This window comes from Clytia hemisphaerica, unplaced genomic scaffold, assembly GCF_902728285.1.
Source record: "Clytia hemisphaerica strain Z4C2 unplaced genomic scaffold, Clytia hemisphaerica genome assembly, whole genome shotgun sequence".
Lineage (NCBI taxonomy): Eukaryota > Metazoa > Cnidaria > Hydrozoa > Leptothecata > Clytiidae > Clytia > Clytia hemisphaerica.
In genome coordinates, this window is record NW_027104274.1 from 1066085 (window position 1) to 1080707 (window position 14623).

At 34.9% G+C, this 14623-nt stretch overlaps 1 long non-coding RNA gene across 1 annotated transcript in view; it reads left to right on the forward strand.

The window, feature by feature from the left end:
* Positions 1 to 1185: 1185 nt before the first annotated feature.
* The window catches only part of LOC136816720 (uncharacterized), a 28497-nt gene continuing 15059 nt past the window's right edge, over positions 1186 to 14623 (forward strand). Inside the window, exons 1-2 of the long non-coding RNA XR_010847975.1 lie at positions 1186 to 1295; positions 8732 to 8833. This is a non-coding gene — a long non-coding RNA (uncharacterized lncRNA). The remainder of the gene's footprint in view (positions 1296 to 8731; positions 8834 to 14623) is intronic.

A 14623-nucleotide genomic window follows, 5' to 3' on the forward strand; every position in this document is an offset into this window, starting at 1 on the left:
CATTTAGTACATACGTCTCAAGCATAAAATGGCATTTTTGTGAAAGGAGTGAGCCTTTCTTGGGGGTAATTGACAATCTATAATTGAAAATGCTCTAAAAAGGGCATTCTTAACTTGATTAGCAAAATTCCATGATGGTAATATTCCTAGCATTATCCTTTTTTTTTTTGCCATTTTCACCCATCTAGAAGCTAGGCCTCTAGCCTAGAAATCTAAGCCAGATTGATTCAGTCACTTGGTAAAATCTGATGGTAAGTTGTGACTTTTCAAGGCAAACTTAAAATTCCGTACATCATAAAAAATCATTAAAGCGCCGATAACGCTATAATGCCGTCAGCCGTATCTATAGCCGTATCTTAGCCTTGTAAAAACTGGCTTGGTTAACCAGGCTACTAGGCCATCAGAGAATGTGTAAAGTAGATCTCGCCAAAGCACGTTTATAACGAATGAAAATGTATAGGGTTACCTTGGTTACATCGTAAATAAACATGGCTAATAGGTTTTTCTTTCAATTACCCTTAACTATCGATTATTCTCAGACATTAAGCTTTCTATCCATAAATGATAACTTTGAGTGTTATTAATAAATTTTCTAAGAATGTTTCTTTGCCAAGGTCAAACAAAATTCTATCTAAGTCTGTAAAACAAATATTGGTCATACTGAAACCACATTAATTGATTTTTGCTTTAAGTTATCTGGAAGAAAGATCATGCTAAAAAGATTTAGCTGAAAGTTAAACATACTTTGGCACATGTTTGATTTTCTTCAAAGCCAATTAAATCAGTTCTTTTGAAAAATGTTATATTCTTTTAACTCAAAGTCCATATATTCCAGTTCTAGGATTTTCAAGGAGGCAGTTCTCCCCTTTTCTGATCTTTCCCCTTCAGAATTTCAACGTAAAATGCGCTAAGTCGTGTCGTTCCAGGCAATAATTGAGCTGCACCCCGTCTGGAATTTGGAAATGTTACATTTATCCAATCATTTTCCTATACATAAATCAGCAAACTCTATATAGACAGATTTGCATAATATATTCTTATAATTTTTTTTTAACCGTTCCATTTTTCAAAATTAGCCTCCTTGTGGACATGATTGGTACCTCCTTAGAAGGGATTGTTAAGATTTTTTTTGGAAATAGGCCGATCTTTTTACCGAAAAAGCATTTTCGTTAAATCTTTAGATGGCTCTGATTCACAGTCGCCCATTACTTAATCATACATCCATCCACTCCTCTCAGGAAGTGACAAGAAATAAGACATGACGTATGCATGACACTCTGATGCAATCTTTAAAGGTGAGGTAACTTTAATTTACTCATTTGTTAGTCTTGATAAATTTTTCTACTGTCCCAGCTGGCACACAAAGTTGTTTCAACGTTCATCTAACGTTTTTTGGACGTTGTGAACGTTAGATAAACGTCGGAAAAACGTTGTGTGCTAACTGGGGTTGATTGCCAAATCATCTGCAATTTTATTTTCTTTGTTGAATACACCGTTAAGCGATGAAACCCTAATATAACGTTAAAGCAAGGCGATACTGCTGGTATGGTCTTCTAATCCCTCAGATCCGCACATACCTATTTTGATGGGCGCAATATCCTTTATCCTTGAACTATTGTAGTTTCGAAACAATAAACTTCTAATTTGATAAACTTTCATTAAATTTTCATCAAAAGCGTGGATGAATTTTGATTCAACCAAAATAGGTTTTGTTGTAGAACACAAAATCATTAGTTAGTTTTCGTTATTGTTCTGAAGCACGCTGAAATTTTGGTATTCTAAATAGTCGAAAAGTAACGTCCTCTATATGATCGGCTTTAGGATTTAAAGTGGTGAATTCTAACTGTTATTGTGATAGCTGTGTTTTCTTTATCAAGAGAGCCGAACGGTTTCGTGGTAAACCTAAACCGAAGTTATTTTCCGATTTCAGATTCTAGAAAACCGCCAAGTAATGTTATTATCCAAATAACCAAATCATCTGTATAGACATGCTATCTGTATGAGTCATATATCTAACCTAATGCCGGCATTTCTTTATAAGGAAGTTGGTGGATTATTTTCCTGGTTTTTATTCTTGCCGACGCACTTTGGAAGAATTTGAGGAATGTTTTACGATTTTCGGATTAAGTTTGTGCTTCCACGAGCTCCTGACATACATAGGAAGTTGAAACGTACAAAAAACTTTACTGTAATCTTAAAAGAATTTGATAATCAATCAAAATAAATTTGGGTTGATTAAATTTGCCATACTAAGATTACACTTACTTTTCCACAACCCAAAATAGCTTAAGTTGAGTTAGGAAATTTTCTGAAGTTTAACCTCATTTTCCGTAGAAAGTGGCATTTGAATCTCAGCCAAAATGATGGTAGTTATGAGGAGTACTGTAATCATTAGCTCCCAGTCTAAGCTAAAGCGTATTTTTCATTCGCTCAATATCAATAACACTTGCTGATTTAAGACAATAGAGCGCGAGTACGTCGGTAACATGCGAAAGAGTGCAATGTTCGTTAAAAGACAATGAAATTACAAATATAAATCTCTTCATCTGATAAGTTCGACATGGTCTAAAACCGCCTATGATTAGGTAATTCCTGGATTCACGTTCTTTGGAAATATTGACACAGGAAGAAAAACTAGTAAGTGACTAAGGTGTGAAGATTGGACCTTTGAACTTTACCCATTCGATTAAGAATGATTTTCCTAACCTTATTCCCCACCTGATGATATACCCCATTTTCATGTGAGGTTTTGCGGAATGACAGGAGTGAAAACTGAAGATGTAAGCAAGTCCTTTGCTAAATCTTTTAGCCAGAAAATCAGCCTTGTGTTTTGAGCTGATTCTCGCAACCCTTTTTGTAGTTGGGTTTAAATTTTAGATTTTAGATTTGGAGTTCCAAAAAGGCATCCCTTAAATAGAGATGACATACTTATCATGTAATGCAATTCCGAATCTGCTTTTGTAACTTTAAAGAAGACTGATATCGTTTGCTTACTCGTCAATTTTAATTTACAAGCTTTTTCACATTGAATTGACACGGATGTGGAGCAAGATTGAACAGAAAGAGGAAAAGAATATATTGTATACACTGTCCTGATATGAAACTCGTGTCTGATATGAAACGGGAACACTAAACTAAAATCTTTAAAACTTAGAGCAATTCACGATTATTTGATCAAATTGACACCATTTTCACTTGCGAAAGTACAATTAGTACTATCGACAGATGGTCTAACCAATCATAGATTACAAGCAGATCATATATAGAAACCGAAAATAGCGAGAAAATAAAATGTAATGATCGATTATAATGATGATACGTTTTCAGATAGTATTACAACCCACATTTTTTCGCCTAAAATGATGCCACCTGGCTAATCAATTTTCACCCAGCTGGCACACAACGTTGTTTCAACGTTTATCTAACGTTCACGACGTCCATATAACGTTAGATTAACGTTGAAACAACGTTGTGTGCCAGCTGGGCATGCCAAATCTCAATGATTGATTGACATGTCTAGCATCGCATGTTTTTACGTTCATTCATCCGACAGAGCCTGAAAAAACCGAGACCGGAACTCGAATTACAGAATGGCGAATGCAGAGCGTCGCTTATGAGACTCAATTGAGTAAATTTGATGGTAACTTTATTGCTCAAAACGACCGTTTATTGAATTAGGGGACGTCATATATCAGAGAGTATCATCTTTAACATTTTTAGCATCAGGTATAGTGGTTCAATCGATCTTGAAAATTATTTGAAAATTTATAAATGTTAAAAAATTTGCACCTGAAAGTTGTATTTATTTTACTTTTTTTCTAAAAACTTTGGACTAAACAAGTATGTTATGAGATTCCTATCCTCAAATTTTCAGCCCTTAAATTAAAAATCCTAAATTGTAAGGTTGCCATTTTGTTCTATATACACTGGGATTACTCATTTCAAATCCCGACTCCTAGGAGAATCAAAAATGATCGCTTGACATTTTAGCTTTGGAGACTTTCTGGAGAAATTTTGATCCTTTTAAAAGAGGAAATTTTAGCTGACTGTGATTTTAAGACCCTTCCAACTGAAGGATTGTAGTTTTTAACCATTAGTGAGACAGTGGTCTGAAAAAAATTCCCCGTAAGGTTTCGTACCGGATTTTTTCGGATTTTGAGTAATTCGTAAAGAATTTTCTTCCTTCAATTACCCCCTTTAAAATGAGACGTTGTACAATCAATATTTAATGAAAGGCTATAAACGCACATTTGTCCTTCATTCTCGCCCTTCATTATGGATTCAATACACGGGTTTCGAATTAAATTTTTGCTTAGCTTTAGGTTTGATCCCATGTAAATTTGCACGAAAAAATATCAAGTATACAGAACGAAAATTGGCCGTGTATCAAGCAATTTTAGCTCATTTTTCCATTTTGACAGACTTTATGGGTCATTATGAAAACAAAAAACATTAAAATAAAAAGTCAATCGTTTAATCATAATCATATTTCTTTTATTGAATTTAAAATAGAAAAACATCTTTTGAATGAATTCCTGGCTTTCAAAAGAGAAGAAAGGAAATCTATCAACCTTTTATAAGGCATTTCCCCTTATCGCTCCTTTTTATTACTTGATTTTTTCTCTCGCGCCAGATTTAATTCGAAACCCGTGTATTAAAAGTGTAAATGTGCCATGTAAAAATTTTCAAATGTAGAGAGCAATTTTAACTCGTTATTTCCCCAATTTGTTTGCGGCTAAGGCATCTCTTTGCGGCGTTTCTTTAATTTTTTCTTTTGCTGACACGCTGCTGTTCAATTTTGATGAATGACTCTAGTTTAAAAATTTGATGTCACTTTTGTCATATTTTATTTTATTTCCAGAAAGGTAATAATTCTTTCTACTTTATCTCTAGACACTTAAAACTAATCCTTATCTCTCCCGAATTCATGATTCGTACCGGTTCCACCACGCCTATTTCGGTTGGGATTGAACTCCATTGTGTCTCTTAGCTTAAAGCCCCATGATTGTCGTATCCTCGATTTAAAGGTTCGCTTTCGGTCAAGAACACACTTGATCTTTAAAAACTTTGACTCTGTAGTTCTTAGGTTGTATAAAATCTACTTTTATGAAAAATATTCAAAATACAGGCTTCAATTACTGATGACTCTTGATTGATATCATCACCAGGGGTGCCTGAAAATTGTACAACAGTTGTTTTTCCTTTTCAAACCATCATAAATCAAACACCAGACGACACTAAATTGATATCTTGTTCGCTATTTCCAAATTTGTTTTGCCAAACACCGCTCTTTGAAGCAGTTATCTAACCCTATTTTTAGTACATATTAGTCATCGCCGCTTTTAGTATTACCCCCAGCTGGCACACAACGCTGTTTCAACATTCATGCACCTAACGAAATATGAATGTTATTTGGACCTTGTTATGACGTCTTTTACCAGTTTGGGATTCCCTAGCACGGGGGCCACTTATAGCTTTTTTTGCTTGAGGTGGTAGCAAATCCAGTCCACTAGATCCAGTCTTTAAAATATGTTTCATTGTTTTGGTGTTCTCGTATGATTTTTGAAAATAAAAGTGAAAAAATCCAAGATGGTGAAATCCTCTAGTCTACTTCACTGGACTCAGCGCCATCAAAATCATCAAAAAGCAAAGTTCAGTCAGAAGTAGACATGATGGCAACAGTTTTGTAACGATTATGTTCCTGGTGTTTTCGTAAACATTAGTGCAAGAGTAGCCTATACTAGACGACGCCAAGGCTTTTTTCCAACGCAGAGAGAAACAACATAATATTTCGCCTTATTTGGTAAATTTTTCAGCGACCAAACCGTTGTTTATCTAAAAGTACAGTTTCATTTTTATTTTTTCCCTCGGTCGTGAACGAAAAAGATTTTAAAATGGGAAAAGTTTGTAGAACTACACGTTTTTTTTTTTATAAGAACGTCAAAAATCTTCGGATGTTCCTAGTTTTTTTGGATTTGAAGCCTAAAAATGTTCTTAAAATGTTCTTATTTTCAGCATTTTTTGAGCACTTTGACTTTGATTTGACTTTAATTTCTTAAGAAAAATGCATGTTTTTAAGTCTCCACAGCCTTAGAATGTTCTTAGAATGTTCTTAAATTTTTGGGCCTCGAAGCCTTATGTTCTTATATAGTTTGTTCTTATAAAAAAAAACGTGTAGATTAGTGAGAGTCCACTGCCAATTTATATGAAGGGAACTCGCCCATGAAACGATGAATAAAAATTACGGTGATTTTATTTATTTTATCCCTTCGCTTTGTCAATTCAAGTTCATTTTGGAGGAAATGGCGCATTGTAATAATCAGCGAACAAACATTCGACTATTCCAATGTCGCTGAACTTCATGCCGCTTCGGCTTCTTGTTTCCTTACACACATCATTTAAATTCAATTGACTCCAGAATATTCTAAACAATTATTCTACCGGGTATTTTTTACTTTTCCTTGAACTTTTATTAGACATCTGACTGCGACTTTGTAGTGATATGACCGGAAAGCGTTTACCCCATGTTCTATAATTGATGGCATTTTGTGGTCGATTAAATTTATACTTTTTTCAAGAAATAAACACAGCTAAAATGTTGTGAAATTCGAGAAAAAAAGGAGATTTTAATGAACAATAATCTCAAAGGAAACCATAATTAGTTTGGTATTTTTGTAATTGGTATTTTTGCCGGAAATTAAAATATCCGATCTTTGTCATGTCTAGAAACTCTTTCAATCCCGCATTTGTTGTCAATTTAACTACCTAACTATAATAATACTCCCGAAATTAAATTCCCAATTAATACATCAATTCTATATCTGTATTTGTTGTTGAATTCTAATGGTCAATTTAAACGGTCTGTTAAATTTCCCGAAACGTTTGTCTGCAAACAGAGCCGATTTATACAAAAATATCAAGATCCTTTACCGTAGAGCACTACGTTACGATATATGTGAGATACATTATGGTACAAATTAGATAAATGTGGGTTTGTTGTAAGAACATTTTTGTATAAACTTGTCTGAAAGTCGGTCAAAACCCTTAAGAACAGTTTCCTGTTTAGAATCCCTGGTCGTAGTTCAATAAAAAGACTATCTAAAGGTTCTAGATTATTCGGCTATTATTCAGACACCCTGTTTCACAGTCCTGGTGAGAGTTTTTCCCTTGATGGGATGAAAATTTCCCGGGGGGAGTGGGTTTACCAACTGACGGTATGTGCGGCGAAAAAATTGGCTTTTAGAATCGAACCTATACAGTGCAGAAAAAAACGGTTTTAAACTCTTTTAGAGCAAAAAAATCAAGATTTTCGAGCAAAGATTTGCATTTTTTTCCCAGATTTGCTGAAATTTCCACCCTTACAGTACATTTATCAGAAGTCCACCCTTACAGTGCGTCTCTGATATTTTGAAAAACATGCCCTTAACCGCCGCACATACCCGTCGGTCGAATTCCCAATGGGGATATAAATTATATTGTTCCTAAGTCGAAAAATCCAGTAAATGAATTGTTGGATGATTGGAGGATTTTCGTTTGAATTTCAAATGGAGATCTAATCAAAGCCAAGTTCCCGGTGGGTTTGAAATAGTGAGAGCTGCCCGAGAGCTGCAATGTTCTTCGTGTGCACAGAGTTGTTAAAAGCAATCTAACTTTTTTAAATGATCAATTAGGTTTATAAGATCACAAAAACGAGTGGTGAGAAAAATTTTGACCATTTTGCTGGTCCCCATGTGACGTCATCACTTTCCCTGGAGCTTGAAAATGAAAGTGAAAATTAGAAGCTTATATATGACTCAAATGAAAGATATTTATCCAAGGATTCCAAAAAATATCACAACATATACCTGAAAATTAATATTTGAGAAGCTATAAAGGAAAATAACTCAAAAAATGACGTCATCGATGACGTCATCGGCAATTAAAAAATCGTCGAAATCGAAAAATTTTTGTTTCATTTGAAAGAGGACCTTCTTGGGAACAAAAATATTACTATGGAAAACTTTGAATTTCACTTGATAGGAAATTATTCTGTAGAATGCGTTTGACTTGACTCTCAAGCTTTTTAAAGATTCCTGGGCGTGCCCGAAGCTAACCTTTCGCAGGCAAATTTAATGAATTACAAATTTGCTGACACGGGCTTATAAGGAGAAATTCAGATTTTTTTGTAGTAATATTTTTTGTTCACTAGATGGTCCTCTTTCAAACGAAACAAAAATTTTTCGATTTCGATGATTTTTTAATTGCCGATGACGTCATCGATGACGTCATTTTTTAAGCCATTTTCCTTTATAGCTTCTCAAATATTGATTTTCAGGTATATGTTATGATATTTTTTGCAATCCTTGGATAAATATCTTTCATTTGAGCAGCCCTATATGGGCTTCTAATTTTCACTTTCATTTTCAAGCCCAAACAAAAGTTATGACGTCACACGGGGACCAGCAAAATGGTCAAAATTTTTCTCACCACTCGTTTTTGTGATCTTATGGACCTAATTGATCATTTAAAAAAATTAGTTTGCTTTTAACAACTCTGTGCACACGAAGAATGCTTTCAGAACATAGTGGCTCTCACTAAAAGTGTAGGGTAATTTTCCCACGAGAGACGAAATTTTGGTCAAATTTTCTAGTAAGATTGTGACAGAGGGGTGAATTCGCGTAAAACATCGACTGTAAATATTTTGAGATAAATCATAGTTGTGTCACATGTATTACAAATTCTATAATTGTAGGTCAAAAACGATAGAGGGCTGACTATGCAGAAAGTTGATCAATTTTGCGGCCAATATTTCAATCAGTGAAAGTGGGTGTTAAAAGAAACCAGAAGTTTTGCAGTAAGTACTAGCATGAAATTACATTATGTGTTTTTAATTATGCCTAATGACCTAGTTATCATGATTACTCGGCAAAAAATCAATTTTTCTTTCCGGTTTTTTTTACGACATTTTACAAGTCAAGAAATCTGATTTATTTCTTTCATCCATTTCTGATAAATTCTTACTTCCTCCACATTCTGGTTAATTTAGAGATAGTAATGCTGACTGTGTTATAATCTTCCTTATTTGAAACTTCTTCTCTGTAAAATACGGACACTTCTGAGTAATTTCCTAACTCGTACCGTACTCGTACCGTACATCCTGTGCCCAAGTTCAGGAGTTGCCATAAAGCCATTATGGTAATAACCGGGAGGGCACATTGCTATACATTGTAATTTCCTAACTCTGTAAGTAATCACCACAAGTTAGCTTTCTCTGAAATTAATGTAATATTCGTACGCTGTGGCACTCACGGTATGTAAGTAAGGTTTATAGAATCAATTTAAACCTCGATAAGCAATAGATGAGCATGGAAGTGTTAAACAAAATACTAGTCCCTTTTCTTTGATTGGATTGGATAAGATACTATTGGTATTTGTACTATTGGTATTCGACCAGTTCTGGTCTGAAAATTAAATGGGCTATTTTTCAAATTCGACCAATCCAATTAATCGAATCAATCGAGTGATCAAATGCAGTTTTAGTAATGTTCCACAATAACGTAACGTTTACATCACTTACAACCAATCAGCTATTGGGTCCACGTGGTATAATGTCAGAAGACATTGCAATGGTGCATATCATGAACAGTGCCGTAGGAAGCATTTTCATATTGGGGGGGGGGGGCTGAAGTTTAGTGACACCGCGAGGGCCAACCATGGTTTGACCCGAGGGGGAAATTTTGAAAATTTGAGCTCTAGATTTCTTGAAAATGCACTCATAACATGCTAAAAGACAATTATGACAAACTAAAAAAGAAAAACTTTGCATTTTGCAAAATAACTATTTTTTAAAAGATTATTTGGGGGGCATATTTTAAGGCTTTGCGGACTCTAAAACGTATAAACTATCTAAAACGCCCGAGTTCTTAGGAAATTGGTCAGAAATACTCACCATATAGTGGGAATAAGAACATGTTAAGATCATTTTCGACTTAGATCTCAAAGTTAAGATCATCAAAAATTTTTGAAGCATTTAGGAAAAAATGTGTATCCTAGGAGCATTGAAATAACGGAGTAGAACAGACACAATGATTACAAGCTTAATATTTAGATTACCCTGCGAAAATGTAAAAAAAACATGACGCTTAATTTACACACTTGTCAGTTAAGCAAATATTGCACAAAATTTGATATAGGACGATATGATACGAACTACATCAGGAAAAAATAAAAGGAAACGGCTCATTTACATACTTTGCTGCATTTTCCCAGATCATCTTGTCTTGTTGAGTCATTACTTAAACTCTAAGCAAGAAAACAAGCAAAGGTCAAATATTGAAAATAATTGAATCTACAGTGTGATATTGGTTTTCATACACGTTCTTTTTAAAAGAACATCCGAAAGTTTTTAAGCCTTCGGATGTTCTTAACTTTGAGTTCCAAGCCTAGAAATGTTCTTATTTTCTCTATTTTATGAGTATTTTTGTGCAATTTCCTAAGAAATTGGGTCGTTTGAGTCCCCGGGGGGGGGGCACTCGATTTCGAAACGACGGTATGTGCCGCGTAAAATCTGCTTTTCAAAATCGTACCCTTACAGTGCAGTTCAATATGACTGAAAAGGTACCCTTTCAGTGCATTTTCTCTTGATTTGTAACCCAACCCTTATAGTGCACTATATTTCTCAGCTGTAAATCTGCGTGAAAGAAGAAGCTTGGGAAATTTTCTGTTTCAAAGAAAAACTGAGAAAATTATTCTTGTCAGCCGTAATTATCGGACAATAGAAATTTTTTCAAACAAACGAGAAGTAAAAACCTTTCTTTTTAACAATTATTTTGAATTTGTTTTAAAATTCGACCCTTGCAGTGCAATCTCACAGAAACACACCCTTACAGTGCATTTTGGGATGCTGAAAAACCCCACCCTTAAGCGCGGCACATGACGTAGGCCAGATCATATGAGAGCCCCCCCCCCCCCGGGTTTGAGTCCCTAAAAGGAAAGCCTTAAAATGCTCTTAACTTATACTTAATATTTTAGCCATCGAGACCATTTGTTCTTATATAGTTTGTCCTTATAAAAAATGTGTATTTAAATCTTTGACTTTTATGATATTAGTCTTGAAAATACAATTTTTAGTTACACATAGTAAACATGCGATTTCGCTTCAATTAAGCCCGGATATATAGGAGATCTATTTATTAAAAAAGGGAGGAATGAATGAATTCCCCTTGCAGGTATTTCTGCAATGCAGAAAGGATCTATTATAAGGTTACTTAGAAAAAAGTGGTTATGTGAAGTCCTGAAGTCCAAAGCTCCCTTCTACCCCGTTTGGTTGCTGGAATCTTTGCGGTCCTTCTTTCCATGCTTCGTTCAGGTTAACCTTGAATTGGAACAATATTTTGGATTTGACGATGTCGGCTGGTAAGAATGGTGCTGTTTCATTTCATCGTGGATATTCTTAACTTTTTGGGAAAAATCATCCTGAAATATTCTTACGATATTCTTAGGATCCAAAGCAAGCTTAAATAAATTAAATTTTTGAAGCATTCGGGTGTTCTTAACTATTTTAGTTTACGCCTAAAAATGTTCTTAAAATGTTCTTATTTTCAAAATACTCTTAATTTGTTCTTAATAATTTGGTAATCGACGCCTCATGTTCTTATATAAAAAACATGTATATACAGGCCTTTCGCATACATAAACACAATCTCTCTACGTTTGGCACACGACTGCAATGACCCACTCAATATTTTAAATTCCTATCTCTTATATTTTGGTTGGCAACAAATCCATCCTTGAAACCACATTATCTCACACTCTATCTGAAGAAGCCACTTTAACACAAACCTTCACCACATTTTGAAGTGGTAAGATCTTCAAAGTTGGCACGTTCTTTCTCTACTAACTCAAGGACTGTTAGAAATTCATCAAGAGTGATTGCATGCACGTTTTTTTATAAGAACATCTTCGGCTGTTCTTAATTTGTTGAGTTTCAAGCCTAAAAATGTTCTTAATATGTTCTTTTTCCCCATTTTATGAGTATTTTTGTCCATTTTCTTAACCCTTTAAGTGCCGATGTCGTATATATACGACATGGGCTATATAGGAGGGCGAAGCCCTCCTGTAATGCCCAATTTGAGTTAGAAATCGTTATTTTTGGTCGAACTCGTAGGAATTAGATTGTCCTTTATGGTCAAGCAAAAAAAAATTCAAAAGTGAGTCTTTCCAGCGAAATTTTAAGCAAAAAAGTCAAAAAATTGCAAAAAATTGACAAAAATTCACTTTTTTGAGATTCTGACCGTTTTTTGACTATTTTTGGTCAACGAGTGATCCAAGAACCTCCAAATTCGGCCCTGTTTTACTTTATTCTGTCTTCTAGTGAATTGATTTGAAATTTTACCACTGGGCACCTTTTCATCAGTTCAGTCAGGTCCGCGCAGCGGGCCTGACTGCTTTAATTCCGTAACCTACCCCCCCCCTTGGCCGCCGCCCACCACGCCCTTCCTAAATCGGGCGGCGCCGAAGGCGCCCAAAAGAAAGAAGAGACTCTAAGCTATCCAACGAGCTATATACGAGCTTCTAATTCCTTCTAGATCAGGAGATATAAGCCCTTAAAGTTTGAACTAGCGATTTTTTAAAAAAAACTTAGAAAAAAGGACCCTGGCACTCAAAGGGTTAAGAAGTTGGGTGTTTCAGAGTCGTCAAAGTTTTAAAATGTTCTTTACAACTTGTACTTAATGGTTATGCCATCGAAGCCTTATGTTCTTATATAATTTGTTCTTATAAAAACGTGTATGGTAACGTGTCGCCCTGGTAATGAAATATCTTGAACTTTCACTCCATTTGAAAAGCTTCATTTTGTCCGTCACCCTTATAGAAAAAGAACTATTTTAAGATTCCAGACTAAGTTATTTAGTTGATAATGGTAAATTTAAACCATCAAACGCTGAAGATTTTCTTTACCCCATGAATTGATAGGAATTTAACCTCTCACAGACAGGGGTGTTTTATATTTTTTACATACTTTCGGGTACCTAATAAACGGGGGACTATGAATAAGCGGGGTTGGTGGGAAAAAATGTCCTGGGTAGAAATTTTTTGAAAACGAGGCTAATAATACAGCAGAATTAGAACAAAAGAGAGAACTTTCAAAAAAAAAATTTCCTATAAATCAATAAACGGGGAAATGGAATAATAATGTCCTGGGTGGAAGATTTTCGAAAAATTAATTAGCGCCCCCCCCCCCACTTGAATTTAATACCGAGTTTATGTATGTGTGTTTTTCAGCGACGGAGGCGGTAAGGTTCTAATTTGGCCCATTGACTCGGTCATATTTTTGACCCAGTTGACCCTTCTATTTTTTACGACTCGAGTCGCATAGGAGGAGGTCTAAGTAACCAATCCTGTATTACTAAAAATAGGCAAAAAGAACGACACATTTCATAAAAGAAAAAAGACAAAAGAACGACAAATTTCGCGGGAATTAACTGCATGTGGTTTAAAAGAACGACAAATTACGCATGCGTGTTACAATGGCAGGATTTGCAAGACGAACCTACTGATAGAGACTCGTTCGAGGAGTTTTATAAATTTTTTTTATTGTAGATCCAAGAAAATTGGGAATTTATTCTATTAATAGGGGCCCTATAAAATATCTTACTACTGAAGGGTACTTTACAGTTAAACACAAGTAGTACATATTAAGAAATAATTTCGGTGGGTTGATTTCATCATATCGCCGAAACACTCCTGATCTTGCAATTTATGTTTAATCTTTAGCTGATGAAATTCTTCCGTAACTAGATGAAATTCCTTTTGGATTTTCTTTCCAACTTTCGTCACATTGGTGTTATATCTGCTTTCGAGAAGACACCCACGTGCCTTTTTAACCATGATCCGAAAAGACTCCGACAGGACGGTATTATCTACATGAAAAGTCATTTTTCATCTCATGTCGAAAGCCTTTTTATGTAATATGCTTGTTTATAATATTTCTTTATGATTTTATGAAAACTTCCCGCTTTGGTCTAAAAAGTCTCCGCGCTATACACGCTTTTTTTAATAAGAACATGCAAAATTCTTGAAGCCTTCTCAACTTTTGAGTTTTAAGCCTAATAATGTTTTAACATGTTCTTACTTTCAACATTTTTTAGTATTCTTGTCCATTTTCCTAAGAATTCAGGTGTTTTAGAATCTGCCTTAAATTGCCTTAAATTTGTTCTTAACTTTCTTAACATTTAGGCCATCGAAGCCTTATGTTCTTATATAGTTTTTTTTTAATAAAAGAAACGTGTAATGAATACTGGGATCTACACTTGGATAAAAATCCTTGAAAAGGCGGGAAATCTATTGAAGTCCTCGTTACATGCATTTGATATCGAAATTATATCGTCTGATCTCATTTGTCAGAAATTCTTCATTTTAGGCTCATTGAACTGGTGACGAAATTCTGCTCTCCTTTGTAAGTTTCGGAAGTTTGCGTTGTCTATCATGGGGGGGGTTGTAGGGGTTCGAAATACCGTTTTCCCGTCAAAATTTTTGCTGAATCCCGGAATCCCGAAAATTGAAAAAATAATAACACCGTCACACCGGCTTGCACAGGGCAAAAATGTACCTAAATACCGTCACCGTCTGATTTTAAAATACCGTT